The 12,315-nt window shown below is 31.0% G+C and overlaps 1 protein-coding gene across 8 annotated transcripts in view; it reads right to left on the bottom strand.

Annotated features, from left to right (window-relative positions):
• LOC106623211 (potassium channel subfamily T member 2) overlaps positions 1 to 12,315 on the bottom strand; it is a 373,175-nt gene that overhangs the window by 199,593 nt on the left and 161,267 nt on the right. The gene's annotated exons all lie outside the window — the stretch shown is intronic.

The raw sequence follows: 12,315 nt of genomic DNA, 5'->3' as shown, positions 1-12,315 counted from the left end.
CATGCCGCCATTGTATAGCATATTATATTTGCCTGCGCTATACATGAGTGCGAACACAAATATACACACACAAAATTTTTTGTATGTGTGTGTGTGTTTGTGAGTGCCCAGGCAGGCTGAAAGGCTTGTAAGCATTTATTTACTTAATTTTCTGACCCACTTTGCGCTCAACGCTTTATGCATTTCGTATGCCGTTGCCGCTGCAGGCGAAAATGTTGAACACTTCAGTGTTTTCGCACTGTTGCTGTGCATAAACAAAAACTGATTTTCAAAAGATTTTGGTGCAAGTTTCAATACACACTTAAATACATACATATGTACAATATATACAAGTTTATAATACAGTGTAGAGCTTTGCCTGAAGCCCACTTTGACTTTGTGTTATACAAATAAAAACAAAATATAAATTACAGGAAAAATAAAGGATGCAGAAGAAAGCTATAAAGAAAACGCGTTGCCGAAGTGAAAATTAACTGGATGCGTCATAAACATTGATTTCAAGCAGCGGGTTAAATACTGGGAAACACCCAGTTATAATAAGAAATTAAAATTTTTTTATCAACTTTCGACAAGAACATACTTGAAACAGGTGGCAACCCTGCTAAAACCCTATGAATTTAATATTTTTTAACTCTCTTGCGTTTGATACTCATTTTGCAATAATTCATGTTGGTATGATAAAATACAAAAAATGTATATGATTTTTAACCCTGCTTTAAAATATCTTTTGCTGAAGTATTTCTTATTCTGGCCTAGTTTAGTAATTACTATACAGTATGTCACTTGGTTTATCAATTTAATTGCTAACAAATTTTTAACCTATGGCAACCCTGTTCAAAATTAACTTTTCAAAAAAGTTTTTTTTAATTCAGGTCATTTTGATACCCATATCACAAGTTTTTTTTTGGTTTAGCAGTTCTATTGAGTGCAGAAGAAATAGGGTTGCCATGCGAAAAGATATCTCTTGCAAAATGTTTTCTTAAATCTTTTTTAATTAGATAGCCATTTTTATATATTTGTTAGGTTTATTTAATTTTAAATAGTGATAATGTTGGTTAAAAAACATCAATGACAGAATTTTCTCTTAATTACGTTTTGTTTGATACCCAAAATGCTGTATTTTATTTATATTATAAACGTAATTTTAAAAAAAAATTTCAATGCCGGCCCAAAATATTATATCTCTGATTGCAGTATTCCTTTTAATATTTCTTTGGTTTCATATCCCTATTGCATTACGAGTATGTTATTTAATTTGTAACATTGAGTATAACTTTAAAAATTTTGAGTATAATGGTAAAAATATCGTTAAATAGTTTTCTAGCTAGTTTTATAGCCTGTCTTGCAATATATAATACATATATGTAGTTTATTAATTATGTATGGAAACCCTGCTCAAAATTAGCTCTGTCAGAATTTATGCTTAAATTGCTTTACTTTGATAACCAGTAGCCGTAATTCATTAAATTTATAAAGTTCTTTGATTACGTTTTTTATAGAGATTGCCTACTCCTCAAAAATGTCGCGGCCCGGAGTCTGTTTTACTTCAGTTTCATTTCATACCTCTATTGCCATATTTTTATAGTACATATGTATTATGTCAATATATTTACATTCAACACAAAAATTTAAAAGGCTGGTAGCCTTAACCAAATCTGTTTGGTGTCAATATTTTTTCAATCTCTTTATTTTGATGCCCATATTGCAATATGCTATATGGTTTAAAACTCTAATTGTGCACACAATTTTTGACATATGGCAACCCTGCTAAAAATAGCACTTTATCTTTTCTTTCTTATTTTTGCTTATATTGATAAATAGTTTTGTATTATTAATGAAACGTATCAATTTAATTAAATGCAAAATATTAAACGGATGGCAACTTTGTTCAAAAATATTTCTAGAATAAATATATTTCAAATGAGTTCAGTTTAATAACCATTTTGCAATAATTTAATTTTTTAGCTACATAAATTAGTACAAAAATTTAAAAGTCTGGCAACTTTACTAAAAAAATTTAGTGAAAAGCGTTTTTATACCTACTTTGTTCGGTAGCTAACTATTTTGAAATATATTATTAATTACATTGAATAAATATTTTTAACAGGTGGCAACTTTTTCAAAAACATATAAGCTGCACCTTTTTAAATCTTATTTACATCTATACCTATACAGCGCTTTGCATAATAACTTTATCTTTTAAAAATTTTAAACACGTGACAACCCAAATTTTGTTTCTCTTCAAACTACTCGATTATAATACCGAACAGTCAAACAAAAAATATGCAAACACCGTTTTATGTTTAAAAAAAAAATTTTGAAGAAATCTTATAAGCTCTCATGAGAGAAGCAAGGCATCCACGCAACACATGACTCCCACAAAACGAAAAGAACAAATTACCAAAAAAAAAAAAAAAACAGTATTATGCAAGAATGAAAGGAAGCAATCCGTGTCACTTCAAAAGCAAACAATCCAATTAAGTAAATATGCCGAGTGTTTGTGTACTTAATGAAGATGTTTGACTCATTTTTTGTCTTTACTTTCATTTCACTTTCGCTGCTGTTTCTTACTACCGCTTTGCTTTGAGTAGTATAAAGTAACTCTGTGCTTATGGTGACAGTTGAGCAAAAAGCCAATGACTTTGCAAAAATGTCGGTGTGGATAAAGATACACATCCACGATAAAGTATTAGGGTGGTTCTTATATAAATGTAGTTTTGTCTTCATGAAAATTACTCAAAACTCGTTGCCTTTGTCGACCATTAGCTTCCCTAAATGAAATTTCCACCATCCTAATGTTTGCTTAAATAATTGATAGTGAAACGAAGTTAGACTTTCCTGAAACCAAAACGAGTACTGAGCTATGAGAACTAGCTCAAAGGAGAGTGTTAATTTAAAAGTGGCCTTACAACTAGAAACAATCAGTTCCACCATATTATTTATACTCACACGTACTTCTCAAATATTGAAAGACATTTGATTGCAATTTCTAAGTCCCGTAAAAGTATGTGCCACCCTAATACTTATGTAAAAATGTGCCTGTATTAAATGGTTTTCAGTTCAAATGCTTTTTGTGATTTTTCTGTTTAATTAAATGCATGATTTAACATTTTCAACATTTCGCCATATTAAGGGATTCGATGTAAGTGGCTATGCCAGTATATACTATATATTTACATTTGTATATATGGATATATAATATTTTATACTTACATATTTTTTCGCCTGGGTTTGCATTTAAAAAATACCATTTTTCATTTTTTTTATTTCTGTTGTATTATCATTGGACAAGTTAATTTAATCAATTGACATATCAATTGACAGCCACGTGAACTAATGAACTTTCAAGAGCTTTATTTTGTTTTGATTTTTGTAATTAATTTGACACATACCTGATTGACTGATGAAAAATGGAAATCATAGTTAAACTTATCTAGCAGCTAATTATTTTCCTGAGAAATAAGTTGGTTGCATATACGCTTGCCTTTCAAGTATAGTTAGAACTGTCATTTTAGAGCTTTACTGTGGAAGCTTTTTCTTGTGGAACAAACCCCTATACGACAATCTCAATCTCAGGACTTTATATAATAATACTAGTTACTGTAGTACTACATTGCTCGGAAAAATGTCAAACTCTGCGGTTTATGTGTCTAACTTTCGAAAGCGTTCAGCGAACCGTTGGAGAAAGTATGGTCAATGACTTCGAATAAATGCTAGTGTAAAAAACACCATGTCAACCCTTTTTTTACCTTCTGCTCAAATATAAACGAGACTGGCTCAAACAACAAAAACGGTTAATTATTCTTCAATATTTATTTTATCCCCTTCAAAATAGTCACCATTAGAGGCGATACACATATGCCACCTTTTTTTCCAATCTTCCTAACACTTCTGGTAGGCCGCTTTAGGTATGGCTTTCAGTTCCTTTTTCGAATTCTCTTTTATGACTTCAATCGACTGAAAATGCTTTCCACGAAGCGGCAATTTGAGTTTAGGTTTTTGGTCAAATAATCGCGTACAAGAAGAGACGTATGAGCTGGATTTTGGAACAAGTCGAGCAGACACACGTCTCATGCCCAAAACATCGTGAATAATGCTATGAGCAGATCCATTTGATATGTTGAGCTCACTAGCTATCTCTCTTTCAGTCTCACGACGATTTTCCAACACAATTTTCTTTAATTTTTCGACGTTTTCTTCGTTTATTGACGTTGCTGGACGACGATCATGGGGCAAGTTCTCCAACGATGTACGGCCGTCCTTGAACGACTTATACCAATCAAAAATACGTGCACGTGATAGGCAAGACTCCCCATATGCCTTCTGCAACATTTTCATTGCGTCCGTCGCACTTATTCCATAATTTTCATAGTAAAATTCGAAAAACACACTCGAGGTTGACTTGTTTATAGTGCCGTAAAAAAAAAACTATGGGATAGACTGCGCTCAAATTTGACATGTAAACATATAACAGTCCTGCCAACCTAAGCAACAAAAAAGTATGGCCATATGTCATGTCCTTGTCGAGTTATGGATAAAGTCTCGTTTTGCGTTGAGCAGAAGGTATAATAGTTGGGTACTTAAACGTCCACATTGTCAAGGCAGGTGTCTGACTTCTTTTCCCTTAAAGCTTCTAATAAAGAGTGTTATATATATCAGTCTAATTTGATGTCGGATAAAAAAATATTACACCAATTGTAATCATCTCTCGTTAGACAATCCTTGTGCGTTTTGTATACAATATGTATATCTGACTTCGAACTGTCTTTCCTAAAATAAATGTCTGCTAGTTAGATTGAAATGAGTGCATAATACTCTATGGTAGTTTAGAAACTGACAAGAAATATCTATGAGTGAAAGTGTCTATCTATATTTATTCATCTCCAGTATTATATTATATTTTTAGTCAATCTTTCGAACTTATTTATGGAACTTTGACTCTAGTTCTGTATGGTAGTCATTAAAAAATATTATTTAAAAGGTGTGTCGACTTATTAGTCGTATCAAGATCACTAAAAAGCAACAATTTTTGTAGTCTTAACCTATAGATATTGTGTTGCTGAATTAGTTGCTAACTTCGTCTTTTATATAAACCAGTTTTAACTTTATTTTAATCTGTTGAGGAATAGACTCGATTTATGATACAAAACTTATTGTCTGAAATTTAGTAATTTTGTGATTTTCTTCTGGAAAGCAGTATCAGCTTTCGAGCTCATTAAATAGTTAGTGTCACGATTTACTAGAGGTTATATTCGACAGACTTAAGCAAAAAAATGAGAAGTTCTTAGAAAAACAGTGGTCTACTTGTTGCCATGCGTAGTTTTGATTTATTTACGAGCAGTTATTTCTCAGTCGAGAAACATATGAGTACATCAACAATATAGAGAGCTCAAAAAATTTGACTTCTTATTTGCGGTATTTCCATAGTAACGCTCCAAACGGACAAGTAAACGACAGGCAATAATTCCACAATAACTTGTTTTGCTGTTTCTTAAGAGATGTGCTATCTAAAAAGACTGCTGAACTCGTAAGCAAACGAAGGCTTGAATATGGAATCGAGCAAAAGTTTTTGGAATTTATTGACTTAAATAATTTACAATTTGGAATGAGTGGTATGAAATTCGAAAACATGGATTGAGAAGAATGAAGATAGAGATATTATCGCTTTCTCTCTTCTCCGAAGCAGGAAAATGCCTGAGAAACTTTTGCGAAATCGCAGCTATGCCTCAGTAATAACAAAAGAATTCCGGTAAATACAACAAAAACAATAAAAATAATCTATTTTTATCCGCAAGCCACAGTATATGCATCTTTTCAGGTCAAAGCAAAAAAGTTAGCTCAAATTATATGCGAGCAGCTAATTGGCGGTTGCCCTCAATCTTCATGTGCATGTGTGTGAAACTTGCCACTACTTCGCCCAAATAAGGTAGTTGGTAGATAATGTGGTTATTTTTAGCGGAAACTTTCTTTGTAAATCGATGCCACACCGAATTTACGACAAAAACTCTGCGAATAACGGTATTAATGAAAGCGGAGCAGCACAAATTGAACTTGGAAGATTTATACATAGCCAAATTCAGCTGAAAGAAAGTTAAGTGTTTCACCACTAAGTAATAAATTATGCGATACTCTTTGTTGTTGTTGCTATTGTTGTTGTCACAACTGCTTAGAATTTTTTGGTAATTGCAGCTGATGGTTAAGGCGCTGACAGATTGAATTTTTTGGCATTGTGGGAGAATCAGCGGCAGAGTACATATATGATATACACAACTAAATGGAAAAAGCAACAACAACAAAACATGAACAACAACCGCTATATTTATACAAGAACTTTCTCAATAAAGACAAAAGTTCTGCAGAAGTTATTTGCTGATTCACGTCAAAGTCAATTACAGCGCAGCTAACTTCCTTACACACCCATACACACACACACACACTCACACACCAGCAAGCTAGTTATCAATTTGCACTAAATTTGGTTGTACATATGATTTGTGTCGGGTAAACAGGTGAGTGGAGTTTGCTGGCGTTGTAAAGTGGAAAAGTTTTCTTTTCGGCGCCTTTTGTGTGATCTCTCTGTTCTCGCTACAGGGTTTCTGCGGTGTGCGTGTGTTTGAATGAGTCTTCTTTTATTCCGGTTTTTTTTTTTTGTTTTCCGCGCCACGCTGCTGATTTATTGTTAGTGTTGCTTTTGTTTTCAATAATAGCGCTTTTTCTGCTTTCCGTCGTGGGTTCCCAGGCTTCACAACCTAAACTGTGGCGGTTGTGGCTGTTTCAGAAACCATATAAAGACTTTTGCTGTGCGGTAATCAAAGTGAAAGTGCTATGCACCGTTTATGGTTTGTTTACGAGATTCAGGCGAAGTTGCTATAATTTGAAAATTTAATATTTTAAAAGTGTGCAGTAGGAAGCGCTAACATAACCGAGTTCAGAGAAAGTTTTCTCGATAAAATGAGCGTCAAACCGGTGTGAAGCATGTCAAAACTTGATAAGTGCGAATTCGAAAGTGATCGAGTTGAACGAAGATCTAAGAGTTACTGTGTTATTGTTGTTGTAATTTTAAGAAGATAGTTTGTGTGAACTGCTTATGATTTCCAGTCCATTTCCATTACATAAATATATTGTGGGAGAAAACCTGCAACCTTTCATTTGCTTTGATCCAGTGCTAGTGATTGGATAGGCTGACTAAAAAGTAAGGTTAGGTTAAATTAAATAGACGGTAATTTCTTTTCTAGACTCCTTTTTAAAAACTTTTTTCAAATTTTAAGTTTTCTAAGAATTTTCTTAACATTTCCATGACCAAATCTTCTTTACCATATGCCCTTAACAGGGTATAGGTATTAAGTTTGCCATAATGTTTGCAACATCCAGAAGGGATCAGAGTGACAAATTGTGTCGATTTAGCCGTGTAAGTCTATCTGTATATAAGCGAACTAGTTCCTCAGTTTATGAGATATCGATTTGAAATTTTGCACTACGAAAAAGCATATAGCTGCCATACAAGCCGAATGATCGGAATCAAGTGCTTGTATGGAAAACTTTTACAGTTGACGAGACATCTTCACGAAGTTTAGCATGTATTATTACCTAAGGTAAAAGCAATCTCCGAAAAAATAGTTCAGAAATAAAGTGCGATATTTTGTATTTGTGAAGAGTAATGTAGCTTTGGTAAAATGGAAGCTAACGTTTTTTCATCTTTCTGGTTATAAACATTTACTACACGAGCGAAATGTCAGAAACTGTTTCAATTATTGGCGGCTATATCTACATCCACGAAGTGGTTTAAATTTGCAAATCATGCTTTGCTGCGTTGACTTTGATCTTACTAGTCACAAACAGCTCATCAAACTAACACTTCTAAAACACTTTTCCGGAGGCAATCAGGGTCTATAAAGCCCGCTTTATTTAAGTTCTAATAATATTAATTATTAAAGTATATTTTCAGTTAATGCTTATAACCAAGTGACTAAAACAAGTTGGCAGAAAATTAATTTTTGTTCTCAAAAAGACTTTTTCAGAAGACTATCAGAAGACTGCTAACAATGTTTCTTTAAGAGGTTGGGTTAAATATTACTTATAAAATTAAACTTAAAGGCTTAAGAGTTCACTTTTACATAGTTGACTTTTTGTTTTGATAATAATTACTTTTTTGTATATTTTTTCTTAAGCTTTAAAAAGCGAGAGATTTTCACAATCTTGTCGATGTAATGCCTATTCTTTTTCCTTACCTGGTCTAATAGCTATACAATTTTACGTTGCTTTGTTGCGCGCCGACATGTAGGCAACATTAAATGCGGAAATTTAAGAAATTAATGATTCAAAAATCATAAAATAATTTAAGAGTTATTAAGCAATTACTTTTATTTGTCAATGAAATGGCTGATGGTGTATGTCATGTTACTTTATAAAATTACATATATTTTATTTTTCTTGCTTGCATATACGAGTATTTCGCTTAGGCTTATTATGAAAAAAAATTGTAAAATTCAAATTTATATCTAAAATCACATACTCATGAAAAAGCAGCTCAACAAACGTATGCTCCAGAGTAGTTGGTTAAAAAACAATTTAAAATAATTTGAATTTTTGAATTATCGAATTATCGACGAAACATCATCATGTCATTAGAAATTGTATCTTCGATGCCTTAAATTTTTGTGTACTTTTATACTCAAAATAAGTTGAGTGCTTGTCCAATATTCTCACTTCATTAGCACCGCTTCAGATAGCATAGCTCTCAGTTATATTCTTATTGATTATCTAGCGGATATTAGTGGAAAGTAAATTTAAAAAATTGCTTTATCAAAACAAAAAGACATTGAACGATTATAAGTTTGTAACAAAGTATGAAACGTTTATTTTGTGACAATGTTACTATACTTATTTACCTAGCTCTGTTTGCAGGTTTGGTTGGTAAACATAAAAACAAATGCATGAAAATCTGTGTGAGCTTTGAACGAGTCCATTACAGCCAGATTTGTTATGCATAATTTTTCTGTAGATTGAATGTTGTCCAACTTAATTGAATTACAAAGCAAAATGTGAAATTTACGTCAATTTTATTGATTGCTAAAAAGGTTATTAATACAATAAGTTGAGATTTAAGAATAAAATTTTAATAAATATATCAATTAATTATCCCTAAAGGAAATATAAAATCCAAAAAATGTTTAAGGTTTCAACGAAAAATTATTAGAAGTGCGAGTTGGAACTTGATTCCGATCTTTCAGTTTGTATGGCAGCTATATAAGAAAAGAAATTGCGGAAAATTTCAGAACGGTCTCTGAAAAACTGAAGGACATATATACAGACAGCCGGACATGGCTAAATCGACTCAGCTGGACACGCTATACATTTAAATATATATTTTATTGGATCATCGACGTTTACGTCTATATGTTACAAACATCGTAGCAAACATAATATACCGTGTTCAGGGTATAAATATCAAAAACATATCCAACAAAACATTGAATTAAAAAATCATTGAAAATAACACATATCTCTAAAACACTTACTTACTACAAATTTGATACTGAATTTCTTTTCGCTAGTTACTTTCCAAAAAAATTTCAGTTAAAATCCAATAAATTTTCTTTTTTGGTAAACATTTTGCTATACTATTTCAAGTCCTTCATATTAGTAGTTTTTTTTAATTTAAAAATTTCGAACAGATGGCAACCATTTTCAAAAATATTAAGAACTGTAGGGTTTCTCAAATCTATTATTCTTGATCCAAGCTTTTTAAAGTACAGATTTTAAGCAAATATAATAAAATCCAGTAATGTGGCAAGCCTTTTCGAACATTAATATTTTCAACTATCGTTTTTTATACTTTATATTAATTTCAAAAAATTTCACAGTAATTCATGCTTATTCACGTATTTAATATTCAATTGTTTAGCAATTAAAATTTAAAAAAAATATCTAATAAGGTGGCAACATAAATTTTTTCAATATTTAGTATTTTTAAACCTTTGCAGTTCGATACTCATACATGTTATTTATCTTAACATATTTATTGAATTACAATATTGCAAAAGGTGGCAACACTTCTTAAACAAATCAAAAGTGAACAATTTTAGGATTTCAAACATTCAAGTTTAATGACTCTATTTTGAAATCTTAAATTGGTAAGTTCAAATTTTGTGTACTAAAATTTTTCAAAGAGATGGCAACCTTCTATTTAATTTAATTTATCAACTAACATAACACACAAAAATTATCTTTAAGTTTCTTAGCTTCATTACTTTTACATCCACATTTTAGTGGCCTTATTGACTACAAATTCGGAAATAAGTGGCAACATTTGACTATTTCTTTAAAATTTGTAATAACACAAACAATATACAACGAATTATTCAAGTGAATTTACATTTACATTCGAATACATGTGTACTCAAATATGTATAAAGTATATACCTCACTAATATTTTTCATTTCGAAACATTTTTTGTGTGTGAAAAAATCAAAATGTAATCTGATTTTTGTGTTTAGATTAGCAGCATTAATTCAATTATGTAACAAAATTGATATTGGAAAATGCAGACTTCAACACGCTTGTGCAAATTTCGTAAGTTAAAACAACAACAACACATAAATATAATATTAAACCATATACATATGTACTACAATGTTAACAGTTATGTACGCTTATTTCTATGCGGATAGTTAAGCAATTTTATGTGGCCATTTAGGGTAAGTGATATAACAACGATATAATATTAAATGTTAAAAGCTTTGCAGCTGACCGATGAAGCAAAAAGTTGTGAAAAAGATTTCATAACAAAATGTGAGGTTAAAACCGATTGACCATTATGCGAGGCATAAAGGTGAAAAGTGAAATTGTGGATTAGAATTGATAAAGTCAGCTTTTAAAAATCTGTTATGAGTATCTGTTGTGTAAGTGTTTGTGCAGTTTAGAAAATAATTGAGAAAAGTATTATTTTTAAAAATGTTAATCTTTGGTAAAGTAATAATCTACGAAAATGAATTTAAGATTTCTGATGCGACTAATTGTGCTTGAAGCTCTTAATATTTATAAATTTTTTGAACATTTTTTATTTTTAGAATTTAAAGAACAAATTTCGATGTTGACATATTTCGAAAAGCAGATGGAACTTTTATTTAACTAAGCTTTATTGACTTGTAATACCTAGTGTTAAAGTAACTCTGAAAAGCTCTCCTTAAATCAATAACTTGTTTTGGTGTAGAATACTCAAGGCATTCAATGGCTATTTTCATGTACTTTTTATTTGAAATTACCATAAATGAATGCAGCTCTTTTAGTTCGTATAGTGTGCAGAAAATGCCAAATGAGGTTTGATATAAAAAAAATCTGCCTACATTTAGGAAGAATGCCCTTTTCTTAAAGCAATATATATCTTAATTTTTTGTAAAAAAATTTATAAATTATATTTTTATACATGTAGCCGACTACAAGCTCTGAAGACGAGATAAAAATACTAAACTCTTTCACATATAATACTAAGCTAAATTTATTTATATACTTCTTATGAATGCTAAATCTACATGTGCTAAAAATTTAACCCAGCCATAGCTTGTATTATATATTTCTTTGCTAGAATTTTAGACTTTTTGTGGACATAAAATTGTTTTTGGGTCAGAGGGTAGGACATTTTTGAATTAATGTTGTCTACTTTTAGGCTATATGCTTGTTTTTCAGTAACGTAGGCGCAATTTAATGGAAACTCTATGCATTTATATATCTAATATGACTCTTACTAACGCAACTTAAAAAAATAGAAAATTTTTACAGAAACGTTGCCTACATTTAGGCTCTATGCAAGGTGGTCGCATTGAAATGGAAAAATACATGCATTTAGATAGCTAATGTGACTTTTATTAACGTTAATAAATTATAGAGCTGTCTTAACTTAAAAAAAGTTTTAGAAAATTTCTTGAAGTACCGTTGGAGTACATACCGCTTATATATATACATGAAAATTACGTCTGTACTGACACTTATACAAAAATCTATTTATATCACGAAGTAAAATATTAAAAAACTGAAAAATACTATTAAATTTACAAATAAATTGCCTACATTTAGGCGTGAACTTATAGTACTAGTGAAAATGCAGTCATGCATGTGAAATAGAAATGTAATTTATATTGAAAATTTGCTTTTAAGTTAAAATATAGCATACAAATATTAACAAAAACAACAACAACAAATATGTAATGTTAACAGAAACATGAAAAACTAAATACTTAAAGCTAATAAGTGCGTTACGTATACGCCATGTGGTCCAGCATGCTGCATAATTTTCACTGTGAGCACATAAAGTGGGG

The sequence above is a fragment of the Bactrocera oleae genome, chromosome 4 (assembly GCF_042242935.1).
Source record: "Bactrocera oleae isolate idBacOlea1 chromosome 4, idBacOlea1, whole genome shotgun sequence".
Taxonomy (NCBI): Eukaryota; Metazoa; Arthropoda; class Insecta; order Diptera; family Tephritidae; genus Bactrocera; species Bactrocera oleae.
Note: the sequence above shows the minus strand (reverse complement) of the source record. Positions and strands in the feature narration are given on the sequence as shown.